The sequence below is a fragment of the Carcharhinus amblyrhynchos genome, chromosome 22 (assembly GCF_965287045.1).
Source record: "Carcharhinus amblyrhynchos chromosome 22, sCarAmb.v2.hapA, whole genome shotgun sequence".
NCBI classification, from domain to species: domain Eukaryota; kingdom Metazoa; phylum Chordata; class Chondrichthyes; order Carcharhiniformes; family Carcharhinidae; genus Carcharhinus; species Carcharhinus amblyrhynchos.
Genome location: NC_137345.1, coordinates 41,452,209 through 41,478,495, shown reverse-complemented (window position 1 = coordinate 41,478,495; position 26,287 = coordinate 41,452,209). Strand labels below are relative to the sequence as shown.

The window sequence follows — 26,287 nt, the reverse complement described above, 5'->3', positions numbered from 1 at the left end:
CTAGGAAGCAGCCAGGAGGATCTACGAGTTAAGTCCTCAACTCCAACCCCAACAGTAGCCACCATAGATTCACAGACCTCAAAATAGAAGAAATGTCACAGTGCCACCCATACCCTCCATCAGTGCAGAGACATGCATCTCGAGGGGACCTAGTTCTAGGATAGCCTTAGGGTCACAATCTGGTGAGCACATCACACTGTCTAGTCAACAGCAGGCAGAGGCAGGGTGCTGGCACTTGAAGGTTTGCTGGAGGCCAGGAACCTGCTGAGTCCCAGTCAGATGAAGGGCCTCTGGACTCAGTCATCTGGTTGCTGGAACTCCAAAGACAAGGTAGGGAAGATCAGGAAGGATGTCAGCTGCATTCCTCAAATAGCAAGGATACATGGAGGAGTTTGGCCGTCTGCAAACTGAGGTGATTGCACCAACAGGTCATCATACTGAGGTCAACACTGCAAGCGTAGCAGATGCAGTAGAGACCTTTGTCCAAAACCTTTGTCCTGCACTATGTTAGACACCATCTGTAGACCCTGGGTCCAGTGAGGTGGACAAGCAATGGCTCTCCAAGATTCATCCTCTGTGTTCAGAACAGGCCCTGCCACTGTTTCCTGTTGACGATACTACTGCTGCCTTTTGCAAGCCATACACCACCATTGATGTCTTTTTCTTCTCTCCTGCATATCAATGAACAGAATGTCAGTAAGATCACCAGGTTCCATGTTCCTGATGGTCTTTTTACTACAATATCAAAGAGAGAGGCTTGACGATCAGTATTTTTTTTGCTAAGGACCACTCATTATACACTCATCATCTGAAGCTGCTTCTCAAAGCCCATTGACTCATGTCATAGCCATCACATTGATGCCCCATCCTTCATTCACATGCTGGTTGGGCAGGACCCCACATCACTCCCACCCCATACCACATGACCAAGTGGTGACAGTTTTGGCCACTCTGCTGCATCCTGAGCTCTCATCTGAGCAGGCATTTTCCTAACCTTCACACTAAGGCCTCGTATTCAGCTTGGCCATGATAGGTGCTTGTCGGTTGGCATTTCAGCACAGAGCTAAGGAGTACTAAGCTTGGGCAATGTGTCATGGCTACCTTTCTAACATGATACAGTTGCTTGCCCAGTCAGCCAATGGTACAGCCACACCATAGCAGTCATTGAATTTGAAAGTCTGTGTGCAAAGGTTTAAGTGCTGAACAGCAATCATTGTCACTCTCCCACATCAGTGTTGTTTGAGTGGGCAAAATTGCGTGACTAGTCTGACTCTAAGCACGTTAATTGAGCTTAAGTTCAACGGTCTCAGATGTAACAAGGGAGTGATTATTGACATGGTTTTCCAGTAGCCTTGCTCTTGTCTACATCTTGCCTCATAAGCCCCCGCCCCTCCTGATTCTGTGGAACCTTCCATCCGTGGTGACTCCCGCCACCAGCGCTCCCCACCACCATCTCCCTCACCACTCTGAGTCCGTTTCCCAGGCTTTCCTTCCCTCCAACCTTTTTAAGAAGCCCACAGCCCCTCATCAGACAGCAGCCTCAAAAATACTGCTGTTCAGACTTGCCTGTGACTCCGTCTCTTCCCAATCCCCCCTCCCCCTGATGCTGCTTTTAGTTAAGAAATTATTTATTTGATGAAAGCAGGAGAATTTTGTTTAACTGAAACGAACAATATTTGTGGGGTGTGCATTTGGCTGCTGAGAATTTCTGAGTCATTAGTGTAGGAGAAAAGAAATCCCTTGGTTTTCTTTGAGAAAGATGCTGTTTCAAAATGGGAAAGGATCTTTGAAAGATGTAAAATGTATCTACCTATCCCAAACTACTGAAGTAGGATAACAAAAGGATTATAAAGGATGGTTTCTGTGAGTGACACCAGGAGAGAGTGGACTGTGATAATTACATTAGGGTTTATCCTAACTGTGGGCTAGGTATACTTTGGGCACATTCTCCCACTAGAATACATGAGGCAAGGCAGCTGGGGGAAGTCCATCAATGCTGCAGTCACTGTAACCTTGGAGATTTGGAAGAAAGAGTTACTTGTTTCCGGTGTCGATTCACAATCTGGACAAGCCAGCTGTTCACATAATTTCCTGGCTTTCTGTCTGTGTATCTCACTTTTACTTTTAAGTTATTTTAATGATGCAACTAGTCATTTTAAGTTCATGCTTCAATGTTGGAGCTTTGCTTAATGAAGGAGCAGATCAGCGACTGAGGTAGAGAGGGAAGAACCTATTATAAACAGTCTTCAATTTTTTGCTTATTATTTGTCATCTTTGTCTTAAGATCTTTCCTTGGCAACATTTTCTGACATTACTCCAAATCTCTGATTCCTCCAATTCTAGCTTCTTGAGCATCCCCACTTCTTTTGAACCATTACGGGTGGCCATTCCTCCAACTGTCAAGACCCAAACTTTTGTAATTCCTTAAGCTGGGGCAGCACGGTGGCACAGTGGTTAGCACTGTTGTAGGTCACAGTGCCAGGGACCTACGTTCGGTTCCAGCCTCAGGTCGCCGTCTGTGTGGAGTTTGCACTTTCTCCCCGTGTCTATGTGGGCTTCCTCCGGGTGCTCTGGTTTCCTCCCACACTCCAAAGGTTAGGTTGATTGGCCATGCTAAATTGACCCTGTCATTGGCATTAGCAGGCTAAATACGTGGAGTTATGGGAATATGGCCTGTGTGGGATTGTAGTCGATATAGACTCAAAGAACAAAAACAGCCCGGGAAACAGGCCCAACGAGCCTGCACCGCCATTTTAACATTACGAGTCCCCCCTCCACCCATGACCCTTATCTATGCTTATGGCGTTCCACATTGAGGGAAAACTAATTTAGGGACAATTTATTACCTCCAGTCAGCCTAATAGCACATCTTTGGGGTGTGGGAGGAAACCGGAGCACCCAGAGAAAACCCACGCAAGTACGGGGAGAATGTGCAAACTCCCACAGACACTGGTCCAAATCCATGTGTCTGCACAGCAAACAGTGATAGTCACTGAGCTGACATGTTGCCCAGCATCTGGTCCAGTTTAAGCGTACACTAACGACATGAAGTACTAGGCGATGGGCCAAATGGTCTCCTTCTGTACTACAGGGATTCTATGATCTCTCTTCCCTTTTGCAAGATGGCCCTTCAGACATTTGTCTTTGTCCAAACTTTTGGCCATTTGTCCTAATGGCTCATGTCAAATTTTGTCTGATAATGCCTTTGCGAAGTATATTGGGACACTTGCATCCTATTGCTCTTCTGTCCACAAGGTAGTCGATCTGAATATAGCTAATTATGAAAGCAGCCTTCCCAAATCAGCAAATTAATTTCAGCAAAGGAAGAAGCTGCTTTGTTCATGCCCTTGAACATGCTACCACAATTGTGGCAGGATCTCAGAAACAATGGAAAACTGGAGAGGCCTTCACAGACTTGTCATTAGATAGAAAACTATCTACAAAGGCCTGTGACCAAACCTTTCAATATGTCTCAATTCTGCAAAACGCTTAGACTTATCAGCATTTGACAAAACCAGCCAAACATAGATACTCGATGATGCCATAAGTATCAGTATTCACGTGCACCTTTTTTAACGTCTCTTTGGCGGGTGCACTGCTGACCAAATCCCTGGGCTCCTCTCTGCCAGTGACATATCAGTGCTAATATAGGTATCAATGTTAGAGGAACTAAATAGTATTATCGACCAGAAACTTGGACCTCCTAGAGTGCTATTCTCAGACCTGTTGCTCCCACCCCAATCCAGAGAAGACAATTATTGTCACAAATCCATTTGAATTGTAACACTGCCAGGAAAGAATTCAATGTTTCTTTCTGCAGAAAGGGTTTATCCATAACTCCCATCCAAAATACCTGAGTGTTACCTTGACCAGGGTCTGCACCAATCAGCCACATTGCATCAACTGTGGCCAGATAGTTCAAAACTAGAGTGAAGCTGATCCAGAAACTTGCTGGAACATCACAGGAGAACACTTTGAACTTCAACAGAGGCCCTGCTGCAAAATACTATTCTTCCTTATGATCCTGCATCCCGTCCACAAAGATCATGGACTTGCCACTAAGCAGTGCCACAAAGACAGCGTCAGGAACACTTAAGTCTAACTGAATCAACCCTGGTGCTTCCCACACTGCTCAGCCTGCCATTCACCATGACCTGATGCTAGTGTCAACCTGCACTGCAGATATAGGGAATTGTGAGATACGTGCAAAATGAAGGTAACAGTAACTCAGCACTAACCCAACAGCAGAGGCCCCTGCCTTGGATCTCCTCCAAAGATAGTGGACAGTGCTCAACCAAATCCCCACAGGGCACAGGCAGAGCAACCACTTCCCCACAAGATGAGGAATGATCCAGAGTGCAGCTGTAGCCATGAGTCCCAGCACATGGAACACGCCACATCAACCTGTTCTCAAGATCTGTTACAAGGAGGCACTTATTTCCTCCCAGCAGGCCATTGAATGGATCCCCAACTTAGACATCCCATTATCTGCTTTTCCGGTAAGCAGTAATAGTGCATTAAAGACTTTATATCAATATAAGTTATTGTTCATACCTTGAAATTGTCATGAATTGAGTGAGCTGGCCTCTGTACCTGATCAGCCAATCTGGCCAATCATCTGCAAGTCTACCCAATGAACACTGAATCCATCTCAATAACTCTTGAGTGGAAGACATTCTTCTTTGTGGTCTTTTTGGCAAACTGCCTTATATGAAATTCTGCTATTTTAAGAAAGTTATTAAACTATTTAAAGTAGATTAAATAGGGCATCATTACTTTTTAAAAAGTGTTCAGAAGATTCTACCCTAAAGCTGGTTTCTCTCTCCCCAGCCCATTCTATTCCACTTTGCCTGTTACCCTCTCTGTTTTTCACCTACATTCTGCATTTCAGTCAGCAAGAAAAATGAATTATTAGTCATTGAGTTTTATTTAATAGCCAAAAGACTTGCATAATAAATGACATACAGGCCAGCCCCAACTTCCAGCATCGAGTCACACTATGCGCTCATGGCCAAAAGGTCATGCATAAGTACAGCTGACAGATGCTGGCTGAAGCCACACATGGTGCGAGCTATTTATTTTATTAGGCTGACTTTCCCATCTGTGAAAATGAATGAAAAATACAGAGTAAAGTGACAACAGTTGGAAGAAGAATGATAGTCGAAAGCTGAGTTATGAGAATTACTTAGAAGATCAAGAATTCTGTTTTTCCCACTCCTAAAGACTGTCAGTTTAACAAAAAAGGTTGAGACATCTCATCTGATACTAAAATTTCTCCAAAGTGCTGGCTGGCAGCTCAGTGGGCTGATAATACATTGTGGAAAAATGGGGATCATTCAATCAGTATTATTCAAGCAACAAATCAGCTGCATCTGCATTACAACAGTGATTGTACCAAAACTACTTCACTGACTGTACCAAAACTACTTCACTGACTGTATAGAGGTTTGGATGTCCTGTTGTAACGAAGATGCTATATAAATGGAAGAACTTTCTGGGCTTCCTTTCTCACTGCTACAAGTAAAGGTAAACATCAATGAAGTGCCAATAGGTAAAAATACTAAGGGCTGACCTTTCAACCCCAAACAGTGCCAAGTTTTCACCTCAATCCTTGATCTGTGCTATCAAGCCTGATCTTGGCTGGAGTTACAGTTAGGGGATACAATAAGGTTCAGCAGCCCTTGTGGGGTGGGGTTGCTGAGAGAAAAAGTTCTGGGCAGTCACTCCCTTGTAAAGGTGCACAAGTGTACTTTTGTGATTGACCTCCTGGGGCTTGGTGCATTGCTGCAGTATATCTTGTAGATGGTATACTATACACTGCTGCCACTGATTGGCTGCTGGTGGAGGGAGTGAATGTTTAAGTTGGCTATTAACAGGGAGAGATAAAAGGGATGATTTCCATTTTTCCACCTTTTGCCTCTCGTCTGACCAAAGATAACGTTTTCTTTAAAGTAGTTTTAACCTTGACTGCTGTAACTAACAATAACAGAAAAATGACAGGTGAAAAATACGATGAAATCGTGTCTGGGTCTTCTACTTCAGTGCCATTTTCCTGCATTATCCCCATAACCCTTGATGTCTTTACTATCAAGAAATCTATCATTCTGTCTTAAATATGGTCAATGAATGAACCTTCAAGGACTTGGTACTTCCTGGACTGTATTACTTCATAGTCATTGGAAGATGAGCTGAGCTTGGGCGGCACAGTGGTTAACACTACTGCCTCACACCGCCAGGGACCTGGGTTCAATTCTGGCTTTGGGTCACTGTCTGTGTAGAGTTTGCACATTCTCCCCATGTCTGCATGGGCTTCTTCTGTCTGCTCTGGTTGCCTCCCACAGTCCAGAGATGTGCAGGTTAGGTTGATTGGCCATGCTAAATTGTCCCTCAGTGTCAGGGGGATTAGCATGTGGGGTTATGGGGATAGGGCATGGACGGGATGGTTGCCGGCGCAGACTGAATGGGCCAAATGGCCTCCTTCTGCACTGTTGGGGCTCTATGATCATTCTGTGAATTGAGTTACCATATTTTAAGGGTTATGGTGTGGTTGGGGTGGAGAAAGTGATGGTGCTGGTGGTGACAGACAGCAAAGTGGAAGTGGATCAAATCAGCCTTATAATCTTATTGAATGGCAGAGCAGACTCAAGGGGCTGAATGGCTTACTCCTGTTCTTAAGTCCTATGTTCTTATATATATTTGTACATACATTCAGATGAGACTGTGAGATTGCCCTGTGCCTCTCACTTTGATTTTCTCACAGACGTACCATTTAATCCTAGTTTGCGTAATATACTCCTGGAGAATGTTGTAACTTGTATCAGATGATGAATCATAGAAGATAGTTTTACAGAAAACACTTTTTATAAATATTGTATTAGGACTATGCTTCAAGCAATAAAACCATTCAGAGTGCTTCTTATATTATACATTGTAAAAGATTCTGTGCAATTTGGGAGTTAATGGGTGTACAGTATTCATTCACAAAATACAGCTATTGGTTTACAAACTCGTGACAGTGAATGTGCAGTTCACTCTGTAGTACCTTAATGCCAGCTTCAGGTCTGTAGTTCACAGCTTATAGTGTGTCACTCACAGTAATGGATGTGTAAAAGAGAAATATGGGCGACTATTGAGTGGTGTCTTAGTAGATTGCATCTGGGCTGTGGAAAGTGCTTGTTTGTTGGGCTGGATGGCCTTTTCGAATTGCATGTTGTATGTTGTATGATGATAGAAGGTAGCCGTGGAAGGGTGTGTTTCTGAATCGAGGGCTGTGACAAGTGGTGTTCCTCAGGGATCAGTGCTGGGACCTTTGATGTTTGTAATATATATAAATGTTTTGGAGGAAAATGTAACTGGATTGATTAAGAAGTTTGCGGATGACACGAAGGTTGGTGGATTTGCGGATAGCGATGAGGACCATCAGGGGATATATGAGGACCATCAGGATATGGATCAGTTGGACACTTGGGCAGAGAGATGGCAGATGGAGTTTAATCCGGACAAATGTGAAGTAATGCATTTTGGAAGGCCTAATGCAGATAGGAAATATACAGTAAATAGGAGAACCCTTAGGAGTATTGATAAACAAAGGGATCTGGGTGTGCAGGTATACAGGTCACTGAAAGTGGCAGTGCAGGTGGAGAAGGTAGACAAGAAGGCATACAGCGTGCTTGTCTTCATCAGCCAGAGTACTGAGTTTAAAAATTGGCAAGTTCATATTGACACTTTATAGAACCTTAGTGAGGCTGCACTTGGAATATAGTGTTCAATTCTGGTCACCACATTACCAGAAGGACGTGGAAGCTTTGGAGAGGGTACAGAAAAGATTTACCAGAATGTTGTCTGGTATGGAGGAGAGACTGGAAAAACTTGGTTTGTTCTCACTGGAGCAATGGAGGTTGAGGGGAGACCTGATAGGATTTTGACCCGCTGACAGCGAAGGGATGACCACAAGGATAATGGGATTGGAGGGAAACTTGGAGGTGCTTGCGTGCACATGCTGTCCTTATCCTCCCAGGGGAGAATGTTGAGAGTTTGGGAAATACAGCCAAAGAAGCCTCAGAGTGCTGCTGCTCACTCATATCCTTTTGTCTCCAGGGTGGCATGGTGGCATATTGGTGCCACCACCGTGCCAGGGACCCGGGTTTGATTTCCGGCGTGGGTCACTGCCTGTGCAGAATCTGCACGTTCTCCCCTTGTCTGCATGGTCTGGTTTCCTCCCACAGTCCGAAAGACATGGTGGTTAGGTGCATTGGCATGCTAAATTCTCCCTCAGTGTACCCGAACAGGCGCCAGAGCGACTAGGGGATTTTCACAGTAACTTCATTGCAGTGTTAATCTAAGTCTACTTGTGACACTAACAGATAAAGAAAATAGAGAATTATTTAAAATGTACTGGTCCAAATCTTACTGTCAGCAGCAGAGTGAGTGCGCATCCACTTACTACATTCCAAACTGCGACGTTCCCTTTTTTATGCTGGAACCTTAAGACCTTCCTGTCTTGTGTGGGTTCACTGGTGAGGTGGGTCAGATGACCCAGTGGCAAGGTACAATTCCAGCGACCTCAAACCCCACTTTCACACCACAAACTGAATGAGCTCTGTTTTCTGTTGAGTGAATTGTACTTTTTTAAATGTTTTAATTCTCGTCTCTTACTACCTTCTGATTTAAAGGGTGATGCTCCTAGGAAGCTTTACATCTGCTGGGAGTGGTGCTAACAAATCAGGGTGCAAAGCTCGGTAAGTACCATGCAAACGGCCCAAATTTACATGCTGACAGATCCAAATGGGATCACCAGCGTAGTTTCTCACCGAGCCATTTCAGCAAACTGGAAGTTCAGGATTTCAGGATAAATTCAATGCTATTGCAACACTTAATAGCAGCAAACATCTCAGAATTTACCACCACATGGATATGATACAAACTGGTAGATGCACAAGTGACAAATGCTAGTAACATAATGTAATATGAAGATCATGGGAAAGGGTGTAAACTTGGAGTTCAGATCATAGTTATGAGCAGCTGCTGCTTTGTTCTCCTGTTTTATGACACATTGTCATTATTTATGGTGGTTGAACTGCTTAATTAGATCATAAGCTTGATTCGGACTGAGCATGAATTATTTGTGCATCAGATATTGCTCCAGTTCCACATTACTGACAAATGACATTGAAAACAATCAATGTTCTATGGCTATAGAAATTACTTGCAATATTTGGGCATTTGCACTGAACACAACCACAGGACAACCCCACCCCCAACTCTTTCAAACTCAAGGGAGAAATTACCCAGCCTGGTTTAAAATACAGGAGAAAGCAATGCCAGACAAATGCGTTAACTTTTGGGTTCTAATTACAAAATGGCTGTAATATCACCCCTGCAGGACAGCACAATGCATCCATCCTATTAGGAAACTCAGAACTATAGGACAACAGGAGAAAACATAGCAATGCAGAGATTATCAAGAGAAAAAGACACGTAAGGATGAGAATAGAATAATGGTGTGGAGAAGCTACAGGCCTGACTAGGTATTCAGCCACCCAAAAAGACTTGGAGGTCAAGACCTCTGGGTGCAGCCCTCTACATTTTTTTAATATTCATTTGTGGGACATGGGTGTTGCTGGCTGACCAGCATTTATTACTCATCCCTAGTTGCCCTTGAAAAGGTGGTGGTGAGCTGTCTTCTTGAATTGCTGCGGTCCAAATGCTGTGGGTTGACCCACAATGCTGTTAGAGAGGAAATTCTAGGATTTTGACCCAGCGACTGTGAAGCTACAGTGATATATTTCCAAATCAGGGTGATGAGTGGCTTGGAGGGGAACTTGCAGGTGGTAGTGTTCCCATGTATCTGCTGCCCTTGTCCTTCTACATGGGAGTGGTCGTGGGTTTGGATGGTGCTGTCTAAGGATCTTTGGTGAATTGCTGCAATGCATCTTGTAGATGGTGCACTCTGCTGCTACTGAGCATTGGTGGTGGAGGGATTGAATGTTTGTAGATGTGGTGCCAATCAAGCAGGCTGCTTTATCCTGGATGGCGTCAAGCTTCTTGAGTGTTGTTGGAGCTGCACTCATCCAGGAAAGTAGGCAGTATTCCATCAGAATCCTGACTTGTGCCTTGTAGATGGTGGATAGGCTTTGGGGAGTCAGGAGGTGAGTTGCTTGCTGCAGTATTCCTAGCGTCTGACCTGTTCTTGTAGCCACTGTGTTTATGTGGTGAGTCCAGTTGAGTTTCTGGTCAATGGTAACCCCAAGGATGTTGATAGCGAAGGATTCAGTGATGGTAACACTATTGAATGTCAAGAGACGGTGGTTAGAGTATCACTTTTGGTCATTGCTTGGCATTTGTGTAATGCGAATGTTACTTGCCACTTGTCTGCTTTAATTTGGTTTATTATTGTCACATGTATTAAGATACAGTGAAAAGTATACAGACTATGCAGACAAAGCATACCATTCGTAGAGAAGGAATGGAGAAAGTGCGTAATCTAGTGTTACAATCATTGCTAGGGTGCAGAGAAAGATAAACTTAATGCAAGGTAGGTCCATTCAAAAGTCTGATGGCAACAGGGAAGAAGCTGTTCTTGGTTAGTATGTGACCTGACTTCTGTATGTTTTTCCTAATGGAAGAAAGTGGAAGACAGAATGTCCAGGCTGCGTTGGGTCCTTAATTATGCTGGCTGCTTTGCTGGGGCAGCAGCAAGTGCAGACAGAGTCAATGGATGGGAGGCTGGTTTGTGTTATGGATTGGGCTACATTCATGACCTTTTGTAGTTTCCTGTGGTCTTGGGCAGAGCAGGAGCCATACCAAGCTGTGATACAGCCAGAAAGAATGCTTTCTGTGGTGCATCTGTAAAAGTTGGTGAGAGTCGTAGCTGATATGCCAAACTTCCTTAGCCTTCTGAGAAAGCAGAAACTTTGGTGGGCTTTCTTAACTATAATGTCAGCACGAGGGGAACAGGACATGTTGTTGGTGATCTGGACACCTAAACACTTGAAGCATTTGACCCTTTCTACGTCGTCCCCATTGATGTAGACAGGGGCATGTTCTCCTCTACACTTCCTGAAGTTGATGACAATCTCCTTCATTCTATTGACATTGAGGGAGAGGTTATTATTGCCGCACCAGTTCACCAGATTCTCTATCTCATTCCTGTACTCTGTCTCGTCATTGTTTGAGACCTTACCCACTACAGTTGTGTCGTCAGCAAACTTGAAAATCGAATTGGAGGGGAGTTTGGCCACACAGTCATAGGTGTACCAGGAGTATAGTAGGAGGCTGAGAACACAGCCTTTTGGGGCACTGGTGTTCAGGATGATCGTGGGGGATGTGTTGTTGCCCATCCTTACTGATTGTGACCTGCAGGTTAGGAAGTTCAGAATCCAGTCGCAGAGAGAGGAGCCGAGGCCCGGGCCACAGAATTTGGAGATGAGTTTTGTAGGAATAATAGTGTTGAAGGCTGAGCTATGGTCAATAAATAGGAGTCGAACATAGGTGTCTTTGTTATCTAAGTGCCTAGGGGTTTCTATTTGTCACCCTAAGCTTGGATATTGTCCAGATCTTGTTGCATTTGAACATGGACTGCTTCTGTTTCTGAGGAGTCACGAATAGTGCTGAACATTGTGCAATCATCGACGAACATCCCCATTTCATTTTTAGGTATGTCTGGTGCTGCTCCTGGCATGCCCTCCTGCACTCTCTATTGAACCAGGGTTGATCCCTGGCTTGATGGAAATGGTTGAGTGGGGAATATGTTGGACCATGAGGTTGCAGATTGTACAGTTCCACTGTTGTTGATGGCCCACGGCTCCTCAGGGGTGCCCAGCCTTGAGTTGCTCGGTCACTTCGAAGTCTATCCCATTTAGCACAGTGATAGTGCCGCACAACACGATGGAGGTTATTCGCAATGTGAAGGCGGGAATTCATCTCCACAAGGACCATGTGGTGGTCACTCTTACCAATACTGTCATGGATGCAGCCAGTAGATCGAAAAGGATAAGGTCAAGTATGTTTTTCTTCTCTTGTTGGTTCCTTCACCACTGATTGCAAACCCAGTTTGGCAGTTATATCCTTTAGAACCTGAGCACAGTGCTGCTGCCGAGTCACTCTTTGTGGTGGACGTTGAAATCCCCCATCCAGAGTACATTTTGCTTCCTTGCCACCCTCAGCGCTTCCTCCAAGTGTTGTTCAATATGGAGGAAAACTGAATCATCAGCCGAAGGAGCATGGTACTTGGTAAGCAGTAAGAGGTTTCCTTGCCCATGTTTAATCTGAAGCCTTGAGACTGCATGGGGTCTAGAGTCGATGTTAAGGACTCCCAGGCAACTCCGTCTCAACTGCATACCACTGTGCGGCCACCTCTGCTGGGCCTGTCCTGCCGATGTGACAGGCCATATTCAGTGATGGTAATGGTGGTGTCTGTGGTGATATGTCAGGTGTGATTCCGTGAGAATGACTATGTCAGGCTCTTGCTTGACTAATCTGTGAGACAGCTCTCCCAGTTTTGGCACTAGTCCCAGATACTAGTAAGGAGGACTTTACAGGGTCGACAGGGGCTGTTCGTTTTGCCGTTGTCTTTTCCGGTGCCAAGGACGATGCAAGGTGGTCCATCAGGTTTCATTTCTTTGTTGAGACTGAGTGGCTCACTAGGCCACTTCAGAGGGCATTTGAGAGTCAACTACATTGCTGTTCCTCTGTCTACTGTTGCCTCCAATATTGTTGCTGTAGGCTGCCACATTAACTGTAATATGACAATAGCCTGCCCCTGCAAATTAAATCTGGGCCTTACATTGGCGATAAAATTGCAAGTGCTGCAATGAGTAAACTGAGTTTAAACACTGAAAAGAAATGTGTTGAATATGTGTTCGGAATTCCTGAAGCAGGTTACTATTCAGTAATCTCTGCTGGAATCATTGCTGGATGAGGAAAGAGTTGATGATTCTAGGCGTGGAAGAACCTGTCAATATTCATTGAAATAAATCTATGTGCAAAGAATAATCACCAAGTCTAATTATAACACTCCTGATGTTACTCTGCTTGGGATCAACTAACTCACTACAGACTGGAAATTGAGAGTGCAACCTTCCTGAGCCTTATAGATAATAATCCTTGAGTGTTTTACACAACACGCCAGAAGGCCATAATTTCTTTTTGGGTTATCTTTTCTTTTTTTTTAAGTTAACTTTTCCATTTTCTCACCCCCATGGCTCTGAATCATGTCTTGTGAAACATGATATATTCTGACTTCCTATTGCTGAAATTAATGATATTTTCCTCAGCAAGAGATGGAGATCCATCTTCCCACTGCTTTACACTGATGAACCCTCTTCAGACCTTTCAATCAAGAAGCACTCCAAATAGTTCCCTGGATTTACTGCTTCCTTTAGGAAGGCATTGCCCACCTATGTTTTTGATAATTAACAGTTGGTCCAATTAATGCTTGCTGCCATTATCAGGTTTCTCTAATTTGTTTTGAAGTTTCCATCTTAATAGCATCAAATTATCCCAGTGGAGCTGTTAACAATATCCCACACTTTCCATTATACATTTCCATCCAGGTTAATTCACAGAGTATATCTGACCTTACTTGGTCTGTCAGTTCCTTCCGGTCTCTACTCATCCCCCTTTGAGCATTTTATTACTGATTTGGTTTGAACCAGCTCCCTCTCTGAGTGGCTGTCTCATCTTTCATCCTATCTATACCTTTCTAACTGCAAATTTCTTATTGATAGGAATAAGTAAAAGTTTCTCGCATTGGAAGGGATCGTTTGAACCAATAAAACATCTATTTGCATGTATATAGTGTCTTTAAAGCAGTAAATATTCAAAGGTATCCAAATGTCCTCCTTCACAGGAGGGTTAAAAGGCAAGGCTTGATAGTGAGTCACATATTAGGGGATATCAGGACAGGTGACCAAAAGCTTTGTCAAAGAGATAAGTTTTAAGGAGCATCTTAAAGGAGGAAGGTGCGGTAGAGAAGCAGGGAGCTGAGGGGAGGGAATTCCAGAGCTAAAGGCCCACGTAACTGCATGGTTGGTCCCCAGTAATGGAGTGATTAAACTCAGGGATGCTAAAGAGGATTGCAGGTATCTCAAAGCACTATGGGGCCAAAGGGGATGACAGAGATAGGGAGGGGCAAGTCTAGAGGCAGCAAAGGCACGCCTGAGGCTTTCAGTGGCAAATGAGTTGAGGCAAGATCTGGATTAAGTGATGTTATAAAGATGAAAATAGGCAGTTGTAATGATGGTATGGGTATGTGATTGGAATCTCATCTCAGAGTCAAATATGACACCAATCATAGAATCATAGATCCCACCAGTGCAGGAAGAGGCCCTTCGGCCCATCAAGTCTGCACCGACTACAATCCCACCCAGGCCCTATCCCCATATCCCTATATATTCTTCCTGCTAATCACTCTAACCTACGCACCTCAGGACACAAACAGGAAATTTTAGCATGGCCAATTGACCTAACCCACATATCTTTGGACTGTGGGAGGAAACCGGAGCACCCAGAGGAAACCCACGCAGACACGAGGAGAATGTGCAAACTCCACACAGTCTGTCTGTCTGTCTGCGACACCAAAGTTACTAACAGCCTGTTTCAGCATCATACAATGTCCAGAGTGAGGAATAAAGTCAGTGGCTCAGGAACAGAGCAGAGATTTGGCAGAGACTGACGACTTGAATCTTCACGATATTTAATTAAAGGAAATTCCTGCTCATCTGAATGTTGGACGGGTAGAATAGAGTTCAGAGAGATGGTGCTGAGGTAGAACTGGGTGTCATCAGCATATTTGTGAGAACTGACACCATATTTTTGGATGATGTTGTCTGGGAACACCATGTAGAAAAGGATGGGGCTAAGGAAAGGACCTTGGGGATATGAGCAATAACAATGTAGCAGCAGGAAGAGAAACTATTGTGTTACAATCCAAGTTGACGTTAATACTGGACAAATCAGATTTCAAAGTGAAACCTGACTTGATAGATCCTAACTTTTATTTGTTTAGAAAAATCATGGAACTCAGTTACTGAACACACACGCACACACACACACACAAGTCTGCCAATATACTTTTAACAGAAAGAATAAAATGTTTATTAAACAAGAAAAAATAACTATATTACACTGGACCAGTGTTGGAAAGATTTCAATGCAAACACCAGAAGATGATCCAAACCCACACTATTCGTTTTATCCAAGCAATACTCTTACGGACACAATACACCAGTGAAGATTTACCTTTATTATAACAACAGGGCTTCTTGTTTGGGCTGGCCCAATTGCAAACAACTTTCTTCCAATGGATTTTTGAGCATTCACTAGATGCCTTTTTTCCCAACTACTATTTCTCCCTGAGACACCCAAAAAACTGCATCTCACTATTACTTCAACTTCAGAGCAAACACATGTGCTCCCTAAACTCAGTTCCCCATCAGTCCTGCAGAATTCTTACTAGAGAGTTTAGAACTCCTACCTTACACTCTGGTGTATACATGTGGACTAAACTGCCCTTCTGTCTTTCTCTGTGTGCCCTTGAACCCCTGCTGCTAGACTGCAGCACAATTTTTCCTACTTTATGTTTTTTCCTCTAAATTCACCAAACTATTAACTCCTTTGCAACCCTTCTCTTCACTTAAGGGTTGTAAAACCTCATTAAAAATGTATATTATACAAACAGGGCCTCAGACTTCCCATTACCCAGCTCACAAAAAAACTCAAAATCAAACGAGAACCGTGTTCTTCCTTTCTTAACACACAATACAAATGTCAATTAAATTTAAGATTATACATTGTTCCTAATAATTGCAGATGATTCTCTAAGGAACACCCTTTTCTAGTCATCAACCCAACTGACTCCACCTTCTGAGAATTATCTCTCAGTAGCCTCACTCTCCAGAAATATATCTAATGGACAATTGATTCAATTTACATTGACCATTTCAATTATCTACTTATTAACATACTGTCTGTCTGTATTCATCTGTCCTTATTCTGAGGTTTGGCTGCACTTTGATTAATATTTTCCACTGATTTCTATCCTTCACTGCCCACAATGCCTGTCCCATGGAGAGGCAAGTCCATATAATACTAATAATACTAATATAATACTATAATACTAATACTATCCATCCTTGTCATCTTTGGTCTTCCTTTTGTATGTCTTCCAGGTGTTTTGCCTTGCATTACCTCTTTGTCACTCCATACGTCAAAAATGTGTGAGCCCCGTCATTGCACTGCCTCAAACAAGTTCCTTTTAATAACAGCTTTCTTATTTGTTTGCCTGCATAGCCATTCATAACAGACAAAATATACAACTGAGTCCTTTCATTTCAGATGCTCTTACTCGAGTCTCTTTATTCAAAATTGTGCGGGTTAGGTGGATTGGCCATGCTAAATTGCCTCTTAGTGTCAGGGGGATTAGCTAGAGTATATGTATAGGGTTGTGGAGATAGGGCCTGATTGGGATTGTGCCCAGTACAGACTTGATGGGCCGAATGGCCTCCTTTTGCACTGTAGGGATTCTATGCTTCTTCTTGATGGTCCAACTCTCGCAGCTATACATTGTCACCAGCCACACAAGGATTTTCATTATAATCAGGATGCTGTGGCTACTCTATACCCTGAATTCCCAACACCATGACGCTTCTTAGTCTAGCTTGTGTCTGTATCTTGTGTGATGGATGATCCAGTGTAACAGATGCTATCAATCTGTTTAAGCCCGTATCGTTAATCAGAAACTTGCAGGCCCTTCCACCCATCCCCATCATCTTTGTCTTGTCAACATTGATTAGGAGACTATTTTTCCAGCTAATTTAATCAAGATGATTCACCAACTCTTGATGATTCTCTGCTGAATTAGTGAGCAGAATAATGTTATCAGCATATTGAAGATTCGAGACTCACCACCTGCCAGTTAGTATCCCATCTTTGTATCCATCAGGTGTCTGTCTCACAACTATTTCTGTTAGGATGTTGTACATACATATATATATATGTATATGTATACCAAGAGGACACACCCGTCTAACCTTTTGATTAAATCATTCGGAGAGACTCTGCCAACAATTCTGACCCATGCTCTTTGCTTATGATAAAGCTTGGCTAGCAATCGATTAAATGTGGTGGGTGTCCCACATCTAACATTGTCAACCAGAGTTTCTCGTGTGGGACCCAATCGAATGCCTTCTGAACATCAGTGGAGCATGTGTGTTTGGCTGCTGCTGTCCATTTTCAAAATTAATGACTTGATCTCTAGTCCCTCTTGCATGTCAAAATCCAGTTCGCTCAACAGCGATCTCATTCTCCAGGTGGAATCGTCCCCACCTGTGATGGACTGGGATAGACAATATGTCAGGAGCTAAAACATTGATTTCCCGTTGGCAGGAAATTATGGCTGAAACTTGCAATCCGGGCGATGATAGGTCGCCATTCCAGCTACAGGCCAATGGGAAGCCATTGTACACCCTTTGTCGGGATTCAAATGATCACCTGACTGGAATTCTGTTATCCAGTCAGCCATCCCACAGTTCATGCTGGTACAGAATGCACCCAGACCAATGTGACGCACACAAGTGAAGAGTCCTATAAGGATTCCTGCCACAGCAACAGGAGCCTGGAGTCAATTTTGGAGCAAGAGGTACAGGTGGTGTCTCTCCCTCGATGGAGCAGGAGCTGCAGGTGGAGTCTCTCTCTCTCTCTCAATGGAGCAGGAGCTGCAGGTGGACACTCTCTCTCTCTCTCTCTCTCTCTCGATGGAGCAGGAGCTGCAGGTGGAGTCTCTCTCCCTCGAGGGAGCAGGAGCTGCAGGTGGAGTCTCTGTCCCTCGAGGGAGCAGGAGCTGCAGGTGGAGTCTCTGTCTCTCTCTCTCGATGGAGCAGGAGCTGCAGGTGGAGTCTCTCTCTCTCTCTCGATGGAGCAGGAGCTGCAGGTGGAGTCTCTCTCTCTCTCTCGATGGAGCAGGAGCTGCAGGTGGAGTCTCTCTCCCTCGAGGGAGCAGGAGCTGCAGGTGGAGTCCCTCTCTCGCGATGGAGCAGGAGCTGCAGGTGGAGTCTCTCTCTCTCTCGATGGAGCAGGAGCTGCAGGTGAAGCCTGTCAATGGAGCAGGAGCTGCCTGTATTTTCCAACATTTTGCCTCCCTCCCTTTTGAATAAAGTTGTTAGCATTTTCCCAATCCACCAGTACCATTTCTACATCCAGGGAATTTTGGAATATTGTAACCAATAGATCCATCATTTCCAGTGCTATTTCCCTTAAGATCCTAGAATGTAGGCCATCAGGCCCTGGGGACTTATCTGTGTTGAATCCCAGTAGTTTGCTCAGTACCTTTTATCTCATGATGAGTTCCTCCCTTTCTATAACCGCTGCATTTTCTGTAATTATTGGGATAATACTCTTGTCTTTCACCGTGAAAACTGAGGCAAAATGTCGATTTGGTGTCTTGGCCATTCCTGCGTTCCCCACTATTAACTCCCCAGCCTCATCTTCCTAGGGACCAATATTCACTTTAGCTAGTCTCTTCCTCTCTATATAGTTATAGAAGATTTTGCTGTCTGTTTTTACATTTTGCACTAGTTTTCTTTCATAATTTACCTTTGCTCTTTTTATTACTTTTTTTTAGTGAGCTCTTGTTGATCTTTAATTGCTTCCCAATCTTCCAATAGTCTAGTCTTTGCAGAACGTATGCCTTTGATTTTGTCTTTATGTTATCTTTGCTTAGCCATGGAAGTCCTCCCCCACCCCCGACCCCATGGTAGTGTCGTTTCCCCCCCAGCCCCACATTTACCACCTTTCCTCCTGTCTGAAATATATTTTAGTTAGGATACTTGAATATATATCCTGAAAAATTTGCCACTGTTCATCAATTTTCCTACCTTGTAGTCTTCTGCCCACTCCGCCACAGCTAAATCTGTCCTCATGCTTATGTAATTTCCTTTGTTTAACTCCAGAACGCTAGTGTGGGACTCCAGTTTCTCATCCTCAAACAGCATTTGAAATTCTAGCATCATATGATCACTCTTCCCTAGAGGATCAGTAAGTATGAGATCATTTATTTGTCCTACCTCATTACATAACACCAAATCTGGAATAACTTGCTCCCTGGTTGGCTTACAACATATTGCTCTAAGAAACAATCTCTAATACATTCATTAAATTAGATCCTCAAGTGTCTGTTATATTGCAGCGATACAGGTTAGGGCACCTCACAGAAGCATTGGGGCAACCCCCCCCAACCCTTCTCCTTCCCCTTCTCCCACAAACAATGGGACTTTCCAATTATAACCCCCAACACCAATATAGGGGCAGCACCCTCCTTCGCAGGCACTACCCTTCTTCGCAGGCATCACCCATCTTTGCAGCCATTGAGGTAAGCCCCTTTCATCACCCTTCCCTTGCATGCGTTGGAGTGAGGTTTGAATATTCAGTGAGGGGGGAGGGGGAAATCATGAGGTGAGAGGATTGAATAATCATTTTCAAATATATTGAAATCCATGGAAATGTGCCCTTTGTGGGTGTGAACCTCATGACATCACCAGTGTGGAGCATGGAAACATGTTCTGTCCAAATCTTCCACCCGTGTCGCTGTTCACTCTCATGGCAAACACGGGCCAAAAATTGTCCCCAATACTCACAATATGCAGCAATTCTCTTCACTTCATTTTCGTTCGGGCCAAAAGCTGACTGAATGCTATGCAGGCGAGGTTGAAACTTTGTGTAATTGATTGAATTATTTAGAAAGGTTTCCACATATTGCCTTTCCAACTCTCTACTTCTAATTCATCACACATCTCATTTAACTGTTTCCCTTTATCCACATGCAGCTTTCTTTGAATTTCTGTTTTTAAGTCTTTATAACAATCCACATCCTTTTTCCCCTTTGCCTCTCTCTTGGGTTCAATCAGGGAAATAGTCTCATCCAACATCCATCCTTTTTGTCTCACAGTCTCCACAAATCCCACCATTTCCTTTGCTACATCCTGGGAAACAGTTTTTTTTTGGTTTGCCGAAGTTCTTGGAGTCAGCCAACATCTGTAGAGTTTCCACTGCATATTGCCTGCCTTATCATCTTTAAGCTTGTCTAAATTCAGTCCTGTTGTTAAAACTTGATTGTCCTTTTTTCCCTCTCAACCTCAGTATTGCCACTGGCAAATGCTGATCAGTGTTACAGCCTGCTCGTGGTTACACCTTACAATTCTTTAGACAGGGTCTCCATTATATTGCCACTGCAATGTAATCAATCTTGTTAATAGAGTCCAGGTTGATGAAGTCAAAACCAAGATGCAGAGATTTTCTTCACTGAGAGAGATTATTGATATTGTTCAGAACCATACATCTCCTTTTAACACCCAGTGTCCCAGCTGATCCCTATTATTATGTGGTCAAAATACTTAATGAAATAGTGACCTTCACCCATGTATCGTGACACTTTAAACAGCATAATTGATATACTGTCAGCAATCTGATTCTTAGTCTGACCATTTGGTCAGATCCAGGTGATGTTTAAACCATGTGTTGGCCAGAACCAAATCATGTTCTTCACAATAATGCCAATAGCAGTCTTCAGCTTCATTATTCTCTCCTAATCGAAATGGGTCAATCGCTGTCTGAACCACATCCGTAACCCGTGCACCAGCTTTGGCTTGAAGTCACCCTTAACCAACAAAATGACCTTCATTAGAATTTGTTTCAGTGCCTTCAACATGTCGTGCTAAAAGTATGTAACTTCTTCATCCAAGGCAGTCAATTTTGGTCCATAAGCTTGGATCAAAGTGATGTCTATTGGTTTTGCATTCAGGCACAAGACTATCATCCTACCACTGGTTCATATCGATTAGGGCTCCAGCCAAATACCTCTGTATCTACACTGTGACACCTCATGGCCAGGTGCAATCCCTCTGGACTAAATTATGGTGTGGCATTCCAGTGTTGTGGAATGGCCTTGACCTTCCCGACACGCTTCTGCCAGCCCACACATATCCACACCAAATCTCTCCACTTCCCTCGTAAGCAAGAGTACTTTACTGAATGAGGCATGCTACACACATTCCACATTCCAACTCTAAGCATCTTATGAAGTTGAACTGACCTCAGTGATCACTTTCCTGGCCCTTTGATACTGATAGTAATGTTCCTTTCCCTTTACTCCCACAAGCACATTTACTGAACCTGCCTTGGTTACTGAACAGGGGATGCAGACCTTGGTTCGCAGACAGTATCCCAGCAGGTGTGAGATCTGCTTAGAAGCCATTGTCCATAGTGTTGTTTGAGCAATAAGATTGTTGGCCCCCTTGTCTTTTCTTCTTGCAGTAAGAATGCCATTCTCTAGTTGTACTGGATATCTCCCTTCCTGTTGCAGCAGGTTGGCCGTTGCTACTTCAGCTGTGATCATCTGCCCAGCCAAGGCCAGAAGTGACTCTGTTGCATAAGGCTTCATTACCCACATTAGCCAACTATTTTTGGTATTCCTGTCAAACTTGTCCATCTTGTGTAAAGTCCTCAGTCAATCCTGTCATAACTTTTCAAGGGTTATGGGGAAAGGCAGGAAAATAGGGATGAGGAGTAGATCAGCAATGATTGAATGGCAGAGCAGACTTGATGGACCGAATGGCTGAATTCTGCTCCTATATCTTATGAACTGATGAATGTTCACTCTTAACAAGCAATCCCCCACTTCTAGTTGCTCACCCCTTCACCTGTTGAGGTATGGGTTTTATCCAGTAGTTTCATACAGGCTTTGATGCAGGGATTGGGGCTAATTTATCCATTTGTTATTAATTATGCGTTTCAGAAGGATCCTATAATGGTGTCTGGTCCATGCAGATCAGGACCAGTGGAGGTTTAAACATAGATTTATGCTGAATTAATTGATGCTATTAGGGGCACCACATTTGCTTGCAATGTCCTTAGCTAGAGAAGCAAAATTGGCCAGGGTTCTTGCTTTGGGTTAGTATTCAGTGATCCATGCTGAATGTATATGTTTGCATGTGTATGCGTGGGGACATCAGGAAAAGGGTGGAATTGTATTGGTTTTCTTTCATAGCCTACCAACATGTAATATCCAGACATGAATACTGGTCACTTCCCTTTCTCTGTAATTTCCTCTACAATTCTATCTTCTACAATCCTGAAAGATCCCTTTTTCTTCACTTCTGGCTTTATTGCCCATTTTAATCAATCTGCCATTGATGGCCATGCTTTTGGTTCCTCCTCCTTTTGGGTGCAGCTTAAAACCTCTACATCTTTGGCCAAGCTTGGTCATCTAGCCTAATCTCTCCTTTTGTGATTCAGTGCCAAATTCTGGTTGATAACACTGCTGTGAAGTGACTTGGGAGTTTTTACTATGTCTGTTTATAAATGTAAGTTGTTGAGATAAAATGGAATGGCTGGCCGTAATAGAAGCATCACCTGAACGAGTGGCAAGAGAAAATGATTATATTGAGCTCAGTTGCTGGAGCTACCCATTCTACCTTGTAAGGTTTTTCTACTTTATAGCTGAGCAATAGATTTCATTAGTAAATCGTGGCTGCAAAATTAGACTCTGCCAGAACATGGAGGTGCTGAAAATGGTGGCTGATTCACCTCCAGATCAAAAAAAAAGTTTACATATTAGTCACAAGTAGGCTTACATTAACACTGCAGTGAAGTTACTATGAAAATCCCCCAGTCGTCAGTTCAAGCACACTGAGTGAGAATTTAGCACAGCCAACGCACCTAACCATGGTACGCCAGTTCAAGTTACCTGATCTGTACTTACACACTGTTTGGGTTCATTAAGCCATTTGCTTTTGTGCATTGATCGCTTTCCCGGGATTTTGTGTATAAGGTAAACTAACCCTCTATTTTACCTTATCTCAAGTTTTCTGTGGGATGGCTGGGTGACAGCTGACAGGCATATAAGAAATGCTATCCTAAGAGAAGACAGCAGATCCACACACCATGGAGCCACTGCCACTTCCCTAGGCCGTGCCTCAACAATGCTAATAATCTGTTGGAGCACAGATTGCTGGCCTGCTATGAAAGCCCTATCAGCACTTGTATCTGCTATGATGGTCTTTTCTATTTTTTTTGGACTGGGACAAACACAGTAAGAAGTCTCACAGGTTAAAGTTCAACAGGTTTATTTGGTAGCACATGCCACATCAATCTCTGCTCAGCGACTTTGTGTTGTCGTGTGTCACAAAGGCCACCTTGGAGAACGCTTACCCGAAGATCAGAGACCGAATTTCCATGACCGCTGAAGTGTTCCCCAACAGGAAGAAAACACTCTTGCCTGGTCATTGTTGAGCGGTGTTCATTCATCTGTTGTCATGGCATCTGCACATAGCAATGCTATGACACCGAATAAATGAACATCACTCAACAATCACCAGAAAAGCACAAACATGGATGGCAAGACATCCATGGTCACACCATTCAGTGCTTTATGCCAAATCAAGGGATGAGGGCAATGTAGGATTGAGAAGCTGAATGAGCCGTGGAATGTACAGTCATGTTGATGCCAGTTGTAACGGCCTCAATTGCTACTTGCCTAATAATTCACAAAGAGAGAACGGAATGAGTTGAGAGTGTTGGGAATGGTTTGTGTACAGAGAAGTAAAGAACTATATTTGTGCATGTTGCCTGTGAGGCATGAGTATGAGGACTCAATAGGGTAGAGTCGTTGTAAATGTTCACTACTTATTTGGGAATGTGAAGTGCTTGGAGAGAGAGGAATGAATGGAACTGCAAGAGGACACATGGACATGAAGCTATGGCTGAATGAGATGTAGGTTGGCAGCATCAATGACATTTGTATTCCTGTGATTGTCTGATGAGTGCAAGGTGGAAGCTTTGACAAAATGTTTTATTTCAGCAATTCTCTGAATTACTATCTGAGCATCATGCAAATTGATGTCAGGTAAATAAGATTAGAGAAATGAATGTGTCGCTCAAAGGCAGATATGGGAGAAATGGGTTTCAGTTCATGAGAAATACTGGGGAAAGTGGGAGCTGTACTGCTCAGATGATCTACACTTGAATCATGCTGGGACCAGTATTCTAGAGAGTCATATAACTAGAGAGGTAGAGGGAGTTTTAAACTACCTAGAGCGGGAAGAGATCATTTAGGGGAAGAGTGAGTACATTAAAAGGAAATGACAAGGCAATAGATCAAGGTGGCAATAAGGGTAATGATAATCCGAGTATGGCAGGTAGGGACACTGATTGCAAATTCAAGATTTTGCCAAAGAGAGGGCCAAAATTTACAAAAGCAGTTTAAAAACAAACTGAATGAAGGGTTCTGCATCTGAATACCCATGGCATTCACAATAAAACTAATGAATTGTCAGAATGACTGAAATAAGACATTTTGTCAAAGCTTTTCATCTTGCACTGTTAGAAACCTCGGGGGAGCCTTTCTAGGGGTGGGATTTTCTGGCCCTGCTTGCCCCTCAGTGGACCTTTGCATGGTCTGTATCCCACCCGCTCCAATTCCCATGGCAGGTGAGACAGGAAAATTCTGTCCTAGGTCTCTGAATCACTTCTATGGCTGTTGCAGCATAAAAATTCCAACATTCTGGAGAGCTTCTCTGACACATGACATGGTCCCTTCCTCTGACAAAATGGCGAGTTATCCCCTCCACCTTCCCTAGTTGGTCAGGAGCCCAGAAGCTGGCTCACGATTGATTTGCTTTTTCAACAATTGTGCTTTTGTCTTGTAAGTAGTCCCAACCACTGAAAAGAAATTAAGGCAGTAAGATTCCACACCTGATGTCTCTCCTCCTCTCAAGCTCCTTAAGGCCTCCAGTGCTACCTTGGAGAACTAGGAAGCCCTCTCTATTTGTCCTGGTGCTCCACTGGTGCTTTTTATTCCTTCTCAAATACTTCCACCACCTGCTGCAGTTGCAATTCACCTCCCCTTTAAAAGTTGCAGGTTGCCTTCAAGAAGTGCAGGCTAGCTGTGACTCGTAGTATCCACATATATGCACCTGGGCTCCTGCTGAGCTTGCAACCAGACTGTAGCGTTTATGTACACAGTATTCATGGTGATGAATAGGGGAGTCCAGAGTTTGTGTGCTGCCTGCATCACCCTGATTGTGTGGTAATTGTGCAAGGTAATCCCTGCTGAAAACTGGTGTTATACAATTTTTGTCTGTAAGTCTCTTTTGAACTGAAAGCCATCTGTTTATTTTCTACCTTTAGGAATGAGAATGGATCAGATCCACCAGTTAATCCCAAATTGCAATAAATCACTTACTGTGGGATAAGTGGACTACCCACCACACTGTCTTATCACCCATGAAGATGTAAATAATTCTACCACAGAACCTCTGCATAGCAGCTTATCTACAGAGAAAACAAAACAGAAAATCCAGCAATTTGTTCATCCAATTTATATCCTATAAAAACTAAATTGAGTGATTAGAGTAAATACAGCGTAGTAACCTTTATTGTTCTTTTTAGAAAATTCTTTTCAATATTTGATGATAAATACATAAGATTATTTCTTACAGCACTCCTGTGAAATCAGCGAATTGGCAACTCAAACACCATGGGCAAGTCCCTGGTTATAAAAATGTTTTATCTTTTGAAATAAAAGCAATCTTTTTGATGCTTACCTTTGACAATTCATATCTGATCGAAATCAAATCTTCTTCTAATGTTCACACTTTCCCAGTCCGATTGATTCATACAATCCAACAAACAGATTAAATTGAATTTTGAGATTCTCATTACCATGATATGATCACAAGAAATAGCAATGAAGAGAAGCCATGTGAACAGACCATGCTTTGACCAGTCAGAAATGGATCGAAAACCAGTGAAAATCTGTTTCGGTCAAATGTTCTCATTCGGTACATTGACAAGTGTAATTTCAATATAGACAGCCTTGTGTATTGGCCATCAACAATACTGACTGCTACTGAGTAAGAGACATCTGCACACTTGGCAGAGATACAATTCACCATTTATATTTTGGATTTATTCTAAAATTAAGACCACATAGAACTTTCTGCTTTGCCTCATCATTCTTTAGAACCGTGCCTTTTTAAAAGTAAGATTTTTTTTTAAACCTTTCCATTAGAGTGTCATGGTGGCACAGTGGTTAGCACTGCTGCCTCACAGTGCCAGGGACCTGTGATTAATTCCCAGCTTGGGTCACTGTCTGTGCGGAGTCTGCACACTCTCTCCGTGTCTGTGTAGATTTCCTCCAGGTTCCTCCCACAGTCTGAAAGACGTACTGGTTAGGTACATTGGCCACACTAAATTCTCCCTCAGTGTACCCAAACAGGCGCCGGAGTGTGGAGAC

At 43.4% G+C, this 26,287-nt stretch overlaps 1 long non-coding RNA gene across 1 annotated transcript; it reads left to right on the top strand.

The window, feature by feature from the left end:
* On the top strand, positions 1-26,287 carry LOC145357093 (uncharacterized). Its single transcript, XR_013889248.1, has 3 exons — positions 1-182; positions 8,673-8,738; positions 25,180-26,287. It is a non-coding gene; the product is annotated as an uncharacterized LOC145357093 (long non-coding RNA).